Here is an 8,865-nt window from a genome sequence, read left to right on the forward strand (position 1 = left end):
TAAAATACCAGCAATGGTGGGAAGAGCAATGACAACAGCTCATCTTTGCAGGAGAAGGTAGAAGCAGAGAGTCAGGGCGAGCATCTCCTCTGTAGCGTGGGAGCAGCATGACAGGTAGAACTTTGATGAACCTCCCACCCACAATTCCTCCTCCTGGTGATGTATCTGCCCCATCAACCCTCTCCCACGCCTATCTGCTGCCTGCATGGACCAGCAAGTGCCCTTCCCCAGCTGCAGCACCCTTGGCGAATCCCTTGCACCCCCCTCCCACAGGGCAGTGGGGACGGATGAGGGGAACACCGAGCCCTGGGTGCCCAGGGCTGGCGGTCACCTGGGGGGTATAGGAGGAAACCCCACATAGGACCTGTCTTTTGAGGAATCCTTGCTTCTTTCAGTTATTGCTGCAATGTTTGGGTCTGTCAGCATCAGCTCTCAACACACCATCTTAGTAGGACCACATCAGCTTAATCAAAATCATTTAATCAGACCACTGCCAGTGTAGAGGTACAAATATGCCATATGGCAGAACGGTTCATTTCCCTTTCTTAATGAGGATAACATATTTGTATGCCTGTGTACAAAGAGGTGGGTGAGATTTCGTGAGCAGGTGAGATTTTCAGTGATCCGTTTTTTTTGTCATCAAAAAAGTATATTTAGGGTGACTAAAATATTTCTGAAAGCACCAAGTTGTTTTGGGGGGGATTCCCCTCCTCCAAATTAGAGGGAAAAAAAAAAGAAGAGTCACAATACTTTATTCTGACGAGTTCCAGACAAAACATTGACATTTTTAATTTTTAATGTGTCATTTTCAAATATAGCAATTTTTTCATTTTTTTTATGTTTTTTTCTTTTTTTTTTCTTTTTTTTTTTTTAATAAATAACCTCTTTTTCTAACCTTTCTTCCCCCAAAACAGACTTCAAAGCTTCAAAAAATTTCCAGTAGAACTAAGATTTGTCTGTTTTGCTGACACCAGACAGAAATCTTTAGTTTTCTTTTCAGTTCGGTCAGCAAAATTATTGACACTCTCCACAAAAGTGGAGTTGTATTACTGTAACAAAGTGCTTGTGTATGCGGACATGTACAGATGTGCATACGAAAAACCTATTTGGCATTGCTCTGGCTCTCTGTCCTGCAGCAGATGTTCCATGCGGAAAAAAAGGCTGTGAGCCAGAGTCCTCTAAAAGCTGTCGCTGAGTTTGTACGGGAGAAGCAGCTGGAGGTGCTTGGTGAGGTCTGCACCAGTTCATTCTGCTCCACGCTCCGCTTTTCACTGCTGGCACCAAAGCCACACGGATTATGGCCCTGACAGCTGCGGCCTTGCACAACCGCTTAGTTTCATCAAAGCAGAAATCAGTGCGTTGCAAAACTCCCAGCACAGTAACTCATTCATAACGATGTCAGCAGTGAGTGGGATTTTCTCACTCGGGCTTTACGGCAGGGTGATTGTGGGACAGAAAGAAGTAAACAAATACATCTCTTGCATATGTAGTCTTTGGGAACAAGACTCTGTTCCTTCTGTGCCTTATCTGATGCTTTTTTTTCTCACCCTAAAGAATTTTGTTTTTTAAGCCTTTGCTGTCCCACACCTTTAGTACACCCGTGCACAGGTAACTCTCAGATTAACATCTGACACTGCTTTGCCTAAGGGTGGAGAACAGAGAAGGGTGCAAGCGGGAATGAGTTAGAATAGAGAAATCACAGAAAACAGGGCTGGATGGGACACTGGGAGATTATGTAGTTCATCCTCTGTCTTGAGGACAGGGGCAGAGTCCCACTGTTATTCTTCCACATGGCTGTTCAGCCTGTTCCTACAGCCCCTGCTTTCCTCCCAGCTTCTCTTTACGAATGATCCCAGTGTTTGTCCAGACTCACTCCTAGTAAATCTGTCTTAATACTTAATCTAAAACTCTCCTGGTATGATTTGAGTCATGGAGGAACAATTGCTACTTTCTTCTAGCTGCTTTAACATTTTCTAAGATCATGTTTCCCTTCAGTCTTAATAGCTCATATTCCATCATCTTTTTCCTCTTTGGTCATGTTTGCTAAATTGTCAATTGTAGCCACTGTTCTCCTTTGGCGGCTGTTCAGTTTTCCTTAATCTTTTTTGCATCACAGTGCCCAAAACTAGACACAGAGCCCCAGCTGTGGCCATGCCCCTGGCAAAGCAGACTGGAAGAGTCACCTGCCCGGGGTAGCTGTCTTCTTTCACAGTCACGTAGCACTGGTGACTCACACTTCTCTCGTGCTGGATGCCAGCCCCCGGATCCTTTTCTCCAGAAGTGCTGCCTTCCCCATCCTGTGTTTGTGGTCTTGGCTGACCCTGCCCACTAGCAGAAGTGGGCACTTGTCCTTAATGACCTACAGGCTCCCAGGCTCTTTAATTTGAGCAGCCATCATGTCCCCCAGTACATTTGCACCCCCTCCCAAGGTGGTGGCACGTGTAAAAACAGTAAAAACATGCACTAGCCCTTCATCCAGAACAGCAATGCGCACGCTGGCTCGTGCTGGGGCAGGACCCTTCGGGGCAGCTCCCCTGTCCAGCAGCGACCGCCCAGGCCTTTGACTGTCTGACCACTCGTGCACACACGTGAAGGCTGTTTGATATGCTCAGACACCTTGCTAGCTCCGAGGGACGGGATACCACCGCTTTGCCTGGCTGGCAGGAGGCTGTAACTGAAGCTGATTTGACACAGTTTCTTGACAAGTCTGTATCGGCTCTTACTCTTTTTATTTTCTTGCAGGCTGCTTCTTCCTTCTAGTGCTTTCCATCAACCGTAATTACACTCACTGGCACATAATTCCCATTCTGGTGTAAAATGATGTTTCCTGACCAGGTTATCTAAGGTACCTGTACCGTCTGGCTGCCCAGTGCTCTCCACCAGACCTTGGCGCCGGCTGTACCGGCTCAGAGCAAAGGGCCACTGGAGCCAGTGCCCTGCCCCAGCAGCGCCCAGTCAAGGTGCCCCAGTGCGCAGAGGGGGCAACCTCAGAGCCCAGCCAGAGCTCCGCTCCCAGCGCCCAGCCAGGCAGCGCCGGGCAGAGGCCGCCGAAAACCGCCGCACGCCCTTCCTGCCGACGCTCGGAGCTTGCTTCTGACCCTTCAGGTGTGAGGTCTGTGAGCTCCGGCACAGAAACCGAGCAGGATTCGTCCCACCACAGCAACGCCGCCTCACCCTGTGCAACACTTTTTTAGCTCTGTGAATGCAGATAAACCACATCGGGCCGGCGCCTGGGCGAGGGCGCTCAGTTAGCTACTAGGCTAGACTGGCTCCTGGCTGGGTTTGGGCACGGCCCCGTTCGCTCTCTCTGCTCTCTGGCAGCAGCGGCGCGTGGTGCGGACCGCCAGACTTGCTCCCGGTTGCAGGGCTGGCACCCACCCGTGGCCGGGCAGCGGTGGTACCCCCTCAGGGCACACCGCCGTGCTGCGGTGGCCGTGAGGAATTGGGGGGGCTGCAGGGTGAGAAATTCCCCGTGCGGCCACCAGCACCCGTGGCTGCCTCTTGAGCACGGGTCTGCTCTCGCCGCAGGAGCCTCCCGTGGAAGCAGCTCTGGAGTCTTACCAGATTTTAAAAGGAAAAAAAGGGTTTCAACATACGAAACCATGCTCTTAAAACAGGGAAGCCCGCGTGGTTTAAGACCCGGATGGTGACTCAGGGACCCTGGAACCAAATCTGCACCCTGCCACTGGCAGCGGGTCCCCTCAGGGGGGTCACCTGCCTTTAGCGATGCCCCCCAGGGCAGGCTGCTCTCGGCACGAGAGCGTCACGCAGCGAAATCTGGGCAATGGTCCCATCACGCTGGCACTTCCCATCTAGACCGCAGCGGCTACAATCTCAACGCAGGTGTCTACGCGGCGTTGTCCTGTCTTTCACATCTTCCCTCGGGCCTCTGCCCTTGCCGGGGGCACGAGGAGAGGCTTCGCGGGGGTGACACGCGCCTCCCACACTGCTGTGGTCTGAGGGAAGGTGTGAAGAGAGCTTGGCAGAGCCGCTGGTAAATCTGTATCTGAGCTGCTGGTAAACAGGAAGCTGCCAAACAGCTTTATTCTTTTTCTTGGTTTTTTTTTATGTTCTTTTGGCCCTGTTTTCATAGCTATTCTTTTTCACTTACTTCATCTCAGGAAACACATTTTTCTGCCACCTCTTGCAGGAAATGTGCAAGATACAAAAAGTGTTGAAAACCTCACAGTTAGCTCAACCCGCTCTACGAGAGGTGGTGAGTCAAAGGTCCTGGCAACGAGGGCATGGCAATTGCACTGGCATAAACTGGAAGCCCACAGGTCAAGCTCATAATGGTGAAAGTAAGGCTAAAAGGATTTGACCTGGCAGAATTATACTTACTTCTGTGCTATGATTACATGTTGCAACGTGGGGGGATTTTCACTGAGATCAGAAAGAGCTTTCAAACCTTTCTGGTCAAGAGAGCCACAGGCATAGCTCTCTTTCCAGAGCTGCAGCACAAGGCTCTTGGGAGCTCGTTTTCAACCTCAAAGACCCACCAGGGATCCTGCTGTCCACACCGGGCACATCCACCATCCACGCTGCTGCAGGCGAGTGCAGCCACGCGGAGCCCGCGCGCCAGAGCTTGCTGGGGCAGAGGGAAGGCCACACACGCTCAGCACTTTAGTGTGGATCCAGCAAGTCATCTGGAGGCGTCAGGAGCAAGCAGGACAGACTGTGCTACCGCTTAGCAGATACCCTAGGCTTGCCCGAGGCTGTAGGCAGCGGTGCAGGTCTAAAACCCGCAGGGATCACTGCTCACCGTGTTTAAACTCACTCCTGATCTTGCACGGTGCTGCTTGAGGAAACGGGCAAATAATCAAGCCCAAAGGCCTGCTGCGTACAGGGAGACATGCCAGGGTTTGCTGGCAGTGGTGCCGGCAGGCCAGGGTGAAACCCTGGAGAGTGGGGGGGGGGGCAGGCATTCCTCCCAGCACAGCCTGGGGTTCTGGGGCTGCAAGCATGGCTTTGGCTGCAGCACGGCTGACCTGGCACTGACAGGAAGGAGTTTGCTCCATGCATCAAACCTTCATAACCCGCCCTTCGCCTTAGCAGCGAGGAGGATCCCTTGAGCTGGCCAGGGTAAAGCAGAGCTCGCGCTCCCACCACCTCCACCGTCCTCTCCTGCGGGCTGGGGATGGACATGCACAGCTTAATGAAGAGAAGAGGTACGGCCCAAAATGTTCTGAAAAACAGCAGATCCAGCAAGAAGTTTTGTTGAAGAGGAGGGGGAGTGTCTTTCCAGTTTGCAGATGCATGAGGCAGGTTGTCTTCTCATTACCAAACTACAGTTTCACGGTTTTCTGGTGTACTGAAAGCACAAGAGGGGCTCTTGCGGGTTTGAAATGAGTGGGACAAAACAGATGAACTTTTGCCACTGCATAGGTAAAATTTATGTTTCCTTTTATAATACCCAGAATTTCTTTTGCTGACTCTTTTTCTGAAACACTTCAAAAACTGCAAGAACCATCAAAATTTCACACCTCCTCTCTTACAAGTTTGTAGGCAGAAGAGTAAAAAGTCAAAAGTTTCATTAATTTTTTGAAATCACAGGGTGTGAGCGTGTTGTTTTGACCAGGACCAAGCACAAGACCAGCTTTTATAGACAAGAGTAACAGTAATGTGTCCACATTTCTTATGCAAAGCAAAGGACATCTGAGGAATCTTGAAGTCAAGAGTTGAGCCACAATGCCTTAGGCAATCTTTGAAGGAAAAGAAAGCTCTTGAATTAGTCTCAAATAATATTGAATATCCAATAATGAAAAATAGTGATTTGGATGTTTGTGCTTCTTTTACCCCAAATGCCGTTTTGCTTGCTTCATCTTTATTCTATCAAATATGTGCAAAGCCAGCGATTCCGAACCGTTCCCAGTGTGAGCTTTCCTTAAGGAAGAGCCCAGAGCGTAGGTGGGGGCAGTCAGCACTGGGAAACCTTCACACCTCACTTTTCCAATTATAATTGTCATAAGCTGGGACAAAGAAGGCTTACCTCTTTGATTACTTAGGACTTTTATCAGTAAAATGGGTCTGAAGATGGAACAGAACAATTCTCGTTTATTCCTTGCTATGCCTCATTTCAGTTTTTGAAATTTAGAAACAAAGAACATAAAATCTCCACTGTAATGTAATAAAATAGATCCACAGTCCAAGGGAGCAAAATGAAATCACATAATTAAAAAAAAAAAAAAAAAGATGCACAACGTTTTGGGGTTTTCGTTGCCTTTTGAAATGTGAATAGGTATTCTGATAAGACATCAAACAGCAGCTGACCACATATACCACAGGAGGTTAACGTTTAATGTACTTTGCAGTGAGGCACGCTGTTCAACAATACGAGTGTGCTCCCAACATGATTTCGTTTATGCTTTCAGCAGCATTAAGCTTGGTATAAAACACACTTTTCTACTCCCCTGTTGCACAAGAGGAGGAAGTAACTGCATAGAGAAATTACACGTTTGTCTCCAGCCTCTCTAGAAACCTGTGACAAAAAAGGGTCATTAAATCAATTGCTATGTTAAAAATTCAGCCCTGGGAATCATCTACAGGCCTTACGTCTAGACATGCCTTTAATACAAAGTTGTGTTTTGGTATATCTTAGGTCTAGGGTCCTAAACAATGGTCTGAGGGTGCTAGTGGCCAAAAAAGATCATGCAAGTGGCCTTAAGTGTTACAGAACCACATCAGAAGTAGCATTCACCACCTACCATCAAAATGCTGATCCTGAGAGTGCTTGGTAGTCAGTCTTCCAAGAAACTCTGCAGGAAATAAATTCATGTAGGCTTTTGGGTACACGTGCAACCAATAACAAACTAACTGAGGAACTTGGAAAGGACTTGGAGAGGCTGGTCTAGCAAAACACAGCCATAGCTACGGTTAGCACAGCTCCTGTCGCGGCACGGCTGCGCTGTCCCGAACCACGCAGTGCAAGGAGCACGTCGGAGAGGTCTGCCCGCTGTGCCTGAGAGTCTCACGCAAAAAGAAAAGGCCAGTAAGCAAAAAGTTGTCGGCAGTGTCAGCGGAGTGGCCGGGTCACCGGGCGGTGAGACGGCAGGGCGCTGCAGGGCTGAGCTGCAGGCGGTGGGGACGAGAGGCGGCCGGGCGGGCAGGGGGGCCTGATGCTGATGCTGCTGCTGCTGCTGCTGCTGCTGCTGCTGTGCGTGGAGAGAAAATCGTGCTCTCCTAAAAGGCAGCCAGCTCTGCTGGCAGTCAGGGCTACCAGCGGTTCTACAGAGGTTCCGTTTGAAGCGTTTTCAGAGAACTAGCCAGGTGAGAAAAGATCAGCCCTTTGCCCGTCACCGAAGTGTGAACATGCAGCGCCCGAGCTGAAAACATCCTCCGCTGTTTCCTCCCCAGCATGCCTGTGTTTCGATTCCTTTCTCACCTCCGGCGCAGGCACGAGGGACAGGATTGCCCAAGGTGAGAAGCGCCGCAGAGCTGGTAGATGCGGCGGGTCACTGTCACTCAGAGCCATAGGTGCAAAAATACAGGGGTCAGCTGCGGGGAAAGGAGCAACCAACATTCAACACGGCCGCTTCCAAGACAGTGCAAACGCAGCTGTGGGAGCAGGAGACATGCAGCAGCAATTAGGCTTCACGGAGTCCAAAAAAAAACAGGCGAGCACGAGAAGGAAAATGACAGGCTGTCCTAAAGATAAAATACTGCCACTGGTCCGTCTCCTTGTAGTAAAGAGCCAGGGTTAGGAGAAGTTTTCCCCAACACTGGGTAAGTAAAACAAATCCACATGCCTGCGAGCACTACCTACCTCCCAGCTCGGCTCTGCTTCAGCCTTCTCCTCCTCCTCCTCCTCAGCCGGCGGCGTGCGCTGTGCCGGGAGCCGTGCAGGAGCGCGGGAGGGAGCAGATTTCGGCGCTGTGGTGCGGGGCAGCAGCTGCCGGCTCTGGGGGCTGAACAGATGGTGGGAGCCAGAGGCTGGCGTGGAGACAGATCTGGTCACCTTTGGGCATCAATCGAGGCTCCCCGCCCCCTCACCAAATAGTCAACTATACTTACAGTCCAGTTTTCTGCAGAGTGCCTCTGTACGTTTCGATACACGAGGGCTGTTATCTCCCTGACTGCTGCAGCTGTCAGCCAGCTTCTCTGACTCTAACCGTGAGACGGAGTCCTAGGGTGCCCACGGATTCCACATTGCACCATTCAACTGGGTAAAATGCTCTGTGTTGGAGCAGTGCTGGAGCAGGGAGCGAAATGTGGGTTCCTCAGTCCAGACAGCTACCTGTTAGGTTATGGCACAGTGTTTCTTCCCCTCACAGAACCTCTTGCCCTGTGGCCCATCAACTGCCTGGGGAGCACCTTCACCTCCATCGGAGGTGTCATTCCCCTCCCCAGACTCTGTCTCAATCCCCAAAGCACCCTCCCGGCCATGAGAGACGCACATCTAAGCCTTGGGCTGACCTTAGTCCTCCTCTCCCTGGAAGCCAGCACCAATCCCCAGCTTTCCAAAATGTCTGGAGGCAGGAGCACCTATAGCCCCCTCCCCTGCCACCAAAAAAACTCCACCACTCACTCAACCCAGGACACATGGCAGGGACCACCACGGGACATGAGGGACAGCCAGGAACAGCGGATGTCCGGACACCCCAGGAAGAGCAGCAAGAGGAGGGATACAGACAGTGTGTGCTGATGGCCTCTGTCCTGGGGTTCATCAGCCCAAAATGAAACGCAGCCAAGAGGTGCCTCGGCTGCCCGCAGCCCTGCAGGGCGAGATGTCTGTGCAGTGCAGGGTGACAGTCCAGTGAGCACAGCCATTCCCCTGCCATCTCATCACCGCTGGAAGAGAGGGCTTTGCATGCCTACAGCTGCTCGGACGCCTTCATTGGCAAGGGTTCAGCGGAGGAGTCAAAAAGG

Source organism: Tyto alba, unplaced genomic scaffold (genome assembly GCF_018691265.1).
Source record: "Tyto alba isolate M040663 unplaced genomic scaffold, T.alba_DEE_v4.0 Super-Scaffold_46, whole genome shotgun sequence".
NCBI lineage: Eukaryota > Metazoa > Chordata > Aves > Strigiformes > Tytonidae > Tyto > Tyto alba.